The sequence below is a fragment of the Piliocolobus tephrosceles genome, chromosome 19 (genome assembly GCF_002776525.5).
Source record: "Piliocolobus tephrosceles isolate RC106 chromosome 19, ASM277652v3, whole genome shotgun sequence".
In the NCBI taxonomy this organism is placed as follows: Eukaryota; Metazoa; Chordata; class Mammalia; order Primates; family Cercopithecidae; genus Piliocolobus; species Piliocolobus tephrosceles.
Window position 1 is genome coordinate 11,800,272 of NC_045452.1, and position 6,527 is coordinate 11,806,798.

Genomic DNA, 6,527 nt, shown 5'->3' on the forward strand with positions numbered 1-6,527 from the left:
TAATTTTAGAACATTTTCATCACCCTTAAAAGAAACCCCTACCAATTAGCAGTCACTCCGCATCCTGGCTTCCCCAATCCCTGGCAACCACTAATCTGCTTTCTGTTTCTATAGATCTGCCTTTTCTGGATATTTCATATAAATGGAATTATACAATATATGGCCTTTTATGTCTGGATTCTTTCTCTTGAACATTTTCAAGGTTCATCCACATTGTAGCATGTATCAGAGCTTCTGGATTCACATCTGCCCCAGGTATGTCTGGCTCCACCCCTCCCTTTCCTGGGATAGGCCCACACCGCCATGAAAGACCCATACTGCCCCTCCTGGGAGCTGGGACTAGACCAGATTTTGTTTTTCCATTCATCAGTGATGGTCATTCGCGTGTTTTCAGTTTTCAGCCATTATGAATAATGCTGCTCTGACCATTCAGGTACAAGCTTTTATGTGGGGGCCTATGTTTTCATTTTTCTTGGATAGATAAGGAAGAGTGAAATTACTGGGTCATATGGCAACTGTTTAACCTTTTGAGGAAGTGGCAAACTGTTTTCCAAATTGGTTGCAACATGTCTTGTAATCTCTTAGCAATGAGATATACACCATTATTAGTCCCATTTTACAGTTAAGGAGACTGAGGTAAAGTCAGGTAAAGTCAGTTGCCTAAGGTCCCAGAATTGGCTGTGAATAGAGCCAGGGTTCGAACTTAGTTCTTTTTTTTTTTTTTTTTTTTTTTGAGATGGAGTCTCTCTCTGTTGCCCAGGCTGGAGTGCAGTGGCATGATCTCGGCTCACTGCAAGCTCCGCCTCCTGGGTTCATGCCATTCTCCTGCCTCAGCCTCCTGAGTAGCTGGGACTAAGGGCGCCCACCACCACACCTGGCTAATTTTTTTGTATTTTTAGTAGGACGGGGTTTCACCTTGTTAGCCAGGATGGTCTCGATCTCCTGACCTCGTGATCTACCTGCCTCGGCCTCCCAAAGTGCTGGGATTACAGGCATGAGCCACTGCACCCGGGCTCAAACTTAGCTCTTACCAACTGCTTATATTTGGAGGGATGGGTCAATTTTATCTGTATGGGCTTAGCCCCTAGCAGCTAACTTCTGATCCTAGAGATTGTCAACTCTTGGATCTATAATGATAGCTCCTTACTTATGTCTAGTACTTTATGGTTTACAAGTCACAGTCTATTGTCATCTGACACTCCCTGTAGACCTGTGGGAGAGACAGGCCTAGAGAGGGGAAGGGACTGGAAAACTCAGGCCTGGCTGCAGGGCCTGGGACAGACTGCTCAGGGCCCCAAGGCAAGCCCCAAGAGGGGGTCTTGAGCCTTGAATGATTTCACCTTGATGCCATGTGGCCTGGACATTCTTGATGACGTCATTGTACAATCCTCACATTCCATGAGCTTCTGACTTTCCATAAACAAGGCAAGAGCAAACATGGGAGTGGGTACAGACTATTTTGGTCTTAAACCCTCAGTCTGGGAGCATGTTCCTTCTCTTCAGTGACTCCAGACACAGTGGTGGGCTCCTGGTCCCAGCTCCCAGGAGGGGCAGTATGGGTCTTTCATGGTGGTGTGGGCCTATCCCAGGAAAGGGAGGGGGAGGAGCCAGACATACCTGGGGCAGATGTGAAGCCTCAAGTACAGCAAAGTATCCATAACCCTTTGACTTCATAATTCTATCCCTAGGGTCATATCCTAAACATGTTCTTACTCAGCTCTGTGAGGGCACAAATATAGAGACATTCACCCCAGGGATATTTGGGGAGGGAGTAGATTAGAGACCCTGAGTGTTCATCTTTAGGAGATTGTATAGATGTTACTCCACTGATGCTTCAGCTTCTAATCTTCTTTAATCCAACCACCAGGATTTGAATTTATGCTCTGTGACCTTGAGCAAATTACTTCTCTCTGAGCCCATTTCCTCATCTATAAATTGGAAATTGTGAAAAAATTCTTCCTTGGAAGAGTTATTCTGAGACTTTAGTGGGACAGTATGCGCTAAACACCTGACACATGGAGAAGCCCAGTAAATAATGGCCAGGAGCTAGGCTCATGCCTGTAATCCCAGCACTTTGAGGCTGAGGCGTGTGGATCTCTTGAGATCAGGAGTTCGAGACCAGCCTGGCCAACATGGTGAAACCCTGACTCTACTAAAAATTCAAACATTGGCTGGGCGTGGTGGCAGGCGCCTGTAATCACAGCTACTCAGGAAGCTAAGGCAGGAGAATCACTTGAACCTGGGAGGCGGAAGTTGTAGTAAGCTGAGATCATGCCACTGCACTCCAGCCTGGGTGACAGAGCGAGACTCCATGTATCAATAAATAAATAAATAAATGCCAGGAGTGGTGGCATTTGAAGCTTGCAAAAGGAATTGCAAATTCATTATTGTCTTGCGTGTTCCCCATCACAGCCTATGGCTGCACCAGGGGAGACTACCCAATTTAATCTATGGCACACGGCTTGGGAGACTTCACTTCATGCCTATGCCCCTCAACAACTGGTTCTTGTGTGAAATCGCTAACTTTTGTATTTTTTTGTGTGAAATGGTTCTTGTGTGAAATCGCTAACTTTTGTATTTTTTTGTAGAGACTAGGTCTCACTATGTGGCCTAGGATGGTCTTGAACTCCTGGGCTCAAGTGATCTTCCCACCTTGGCCTCCCAAAGTGTTGGGATTACAGGCGTGAGCCTCCATGCCTGGCCAAACTCCAGAGTTCTTCATTTAATACACCTATAATAAGCCAGACGTTAGTGCAGGGGTGTCCAACCTTTCGACTTCTCTGGCCACACTGGAAGCAGAATTGTCTTAGGCCATACATAAAATACACTAACAATATAGTTGATGAGTTGAAAAACATTGCAAAAAAAAATCTTATAATGTTTTAAGGAAGTTTACAAATTTGTGTTGGGCCACATTCAAAGCTGTCTTGGGCCATGGGTTGGACAAGCTTGCTCTAGTGAATAAGAGATGAAGTTCTAGGCCGGGCGTGGTGGCTTAAGCCTGTAATCCCAGCACTTTGGGAGGCTGAGATGGGCGGATCACGAGGTCAGGAGATCGAGACCATCCTGGCTAACACGGTGAAACCCCGTCTCTACTAAAAAAAAAAATACAAAAAACTAGCCGGGCAAGGTGGCCGGCGCCTGTAGTCCCAGCTACTTGGGAGGCTGAGGCAGGAGAATGGCGTGAACCCAGGAGGCGGAGCTTGCAGTGAGCTGAGATCCGGCCACTGCACTCCAGCCTGGGTGACAGGGCGAGACTCCGTCTCAAAAAAAAAAAAAAAGAGATGAAGTCCTGGCCCAATAGAGTTTACAGTCCAATGGAGGAGGGACAACATGAATAAGCATAGAACATCTATCAGGCAGTGAGAATAAGAAAATAAAGCCAGGTAAGGCATGGAGAATGCTGGAGTAGGGGTTGGGAAGGTGGTGAGGGCCAAAAATGAGGGAGACCTTCTGCAGGACTGAGAATAGTGTACAAGAAGCATGGCAGCAGATGCTATTTCCCCTTGAAGGAGAAGCAGGCTGTGTTGTTAGATTGGAGTGAGAAAGCAGGGGGAACAGTGAACCAATGAATGAATGATCAAAAAGCATCCCTGCAGAATCACATGGCTCACTGGAATACAGAATTTCAGAGTCCTTAGGCAATGCTGTGGAACATCCTGGTGAACGTGCTGTTGTAGACATTCTTTTGAAGATAGAATGTGTTGATATACCAGAGTCTCATCCTGCTGGGGTCATTCCCGACAGCTAGGCTTGAGGAACTCACATAGGCCCCTCTCCTGGATCCTGGAATGTGCAGTTGGCATGTACTCAGGAAACCTGTGAGCACTGGCCATGAGCAAAAGTCCAGATGCCATATCTTTTTTGTGTGTGTGTGAGACGGGAGTCTTGCTCTGTTGCCCAGGCTGGAGTGCAATGGTGCAATCCTGGCTCACTGCAACCTCTACCTCCTGGGTTCAAGAGATTCTCAGGCCAGGCGCAGTGGCTCACGCCTGTAATCCCAGCACTTTGGGAGGCCGAGGCGGGTGGATCACCTGAGGTCAGGAGTTCGAGACCAGCCTGACCAACATGGAGAAACCCTGTCTCTACTAAAAATACAAAATTAGCTGGGCCTGGTGGCACATGCCTATAATCCCAGCTTCTAGGGAGGCTGAGGCAGGAGAATTGCTTGAACCTGGGAGGCAGAGGTTGCGGTGAACCGAGATCGTGCCATTGCACTCCAGCCTGGGCAACAAGAGTGAAACTCCGCCTCAAAAAAAAAGAAAAAAAAGATTCTCCTGCCTCATCCTCCCAAGTAGCTGGGATTACAGGCGCCTGCCAACTGTAATGACAGTATTCTCTGTAATGCTCTATTTTAATTAAAAGAAACTTTTTTAGAGATGAGTTCTCACTATGTTGTCAAGGCTGACTTTGAACTCCCTGTCAATCTTCTTAGCTTCCCAAGCAGCTGGAACTATAGGTGGGCCACTGTGCCTGGCAGCAGTTTATCTTGTCCTGCTTCATGGATTGTAGCATCCAAGGGTACCTAGAACTGTTCACTCACATGCTGGGAGCAGTGGCAGGGCATGGTGTCGGGGCACTCACCAGGTGGAGTGTTCTTTTATATAACAGTGCAGAATTGTGTGTGTGTGTGTGTATGTATGTGTGTATATATATATATATATATTTTTTTTTTTTTTTAGACGGGGTTTCACTCTTGTTGCCTAGGCTGGAGTGCAATGGTGCGATCTCGGCTCGCTACAACCTCTGCCTCCTGGGTTGGAGCAATTCTCCTGCCTCAGCCTCCCAAGTAGCTGGGATTAAAGGCGTGTGCCACCATGCCCAGCTAATTTTGTATTTTTAGTAGAGACAGGGTTTCTCCATGTTGGTCAGGCTGGTCTTGAACTCCTGCCCTCAGGTGATCTGCCCACCTCAGCCTCCCAAAGTGCTGGGATTACAGGCCTGAGCCACCACACCCGGCAACAATGCAGCATTTAAAAAATGTAACAATGCAGAATAGTTAAGAACAAATCTCCATATCTGGTAAGAGTTAATGATCGTATCTCCAAGATCTTACATTTTGCTTTTATTTTTAAAAAACTTCTAAAAATCTTATACACTGGTATGTGTACCCATGAGCTATATTATGCTTTCTTGTCTAATTACAGGGATAAGTAAAATATGACGATTGCTAACAGTACATGTATTTCCATTCAAGTATATATCCTAACATAACCCAATATAACCACTTAATATATTATCTAATACAATATATTAATTTTAAAGTAAAATGGTTCTGATCATTACTGGCCTCCTCTAAGAGTACGTGACAAGTACTTAAGTAGTGAGTAGAACTGAAATTCCTTATTGTCTACAATTCCTGGAGCCCTGTGTGTGCAAGTCTTCAAAATTATGGTGACTTAAGTGCCACCCCACCCATTTTCCCAGCAGTCCTGCAACAGGAACATTTATTCCTATTTCACAGTGTGGTCTGGTGGAACACAGCAGACAGTGTGGTCCCCAGGAAGGGATGAGCTGCTTTGGCTTTCCAGAGCACTCACTGGCTACATGACCTTGGTTATGCCACCTCATTTTAAAAATGGGGCAGATAATCCTCAGGAGATTGCAAGAAGAATCCGAAAAGCTGCTGTGCAGAGCAGCTGTGTATCATAAACACCAGGACGCTACCTACATGCTACAGGTCCTAAATGAGTACAGTGCCAGGCAGCATACTGGGCCTGTGGCCACTGATGTTCGCAAGGCCTCATGGTCAATGGAGCTTCTGTGTCTGAGCGAACCAGGACAGATGTTCATTCAGAACTCCAGGAAACGATTTGCTCTCTCGAGGGCAGCTCAAAGGGCCCATTCACTCACATTCCACCCAACGGCATTCCTGGCCTCCGGTCACAGCCTCAGCCACGGAAGTTCTGCAGGGTTTGCCAGTCTGTGGGGGTGAGTGCCCTGACACCATGACCTGCCCACTGCTCCCAGAAAGAAAGAAGAGCTTGGAGTATGAGACTCCCCATGGGGGTCTCCTGACCCTCTTCCTTCTTGGAATGAGACCTAGTGGTGCTCAGGGTGATTTCTGGTGTTGGCCACGGCCAGGCAACCAGCAGTGGGCTCACTTTAGGCACCCAAACCACAAATCCCACCTCAGGAAGCCAAATTTCAACTCTGGCCCCTGGGACAAACTTCTAGCAACCAGGCCAGAGGCAAATGTCAGACAGGATAAGGGGTGACATCCCATCAATCAAGTTGAAAATGGGAGGGACCAGCAGTTGGTAATAAAGCCATAAAACTGGTGCTGACTCTGGGTGAGAGGGAGAGGCAGGGGTAGGCTGGTGACTAGAGAGCTGAATCTGTGACCTTGGGAAATGGTCTCACCCCTCTGAGTCCTGGAGATGACCTGATAGGGGAGCTAGGAGGGCCAAATGGAAGGACTGCAAATAAAAGGCACTGGGAATTCTCAGGGGCTACAAACACGTGAGATCTTCCCAATGAAATCAGCCTTAGCTTTAAAACCAGGAAATTGTTAGCAACAGGCTCTC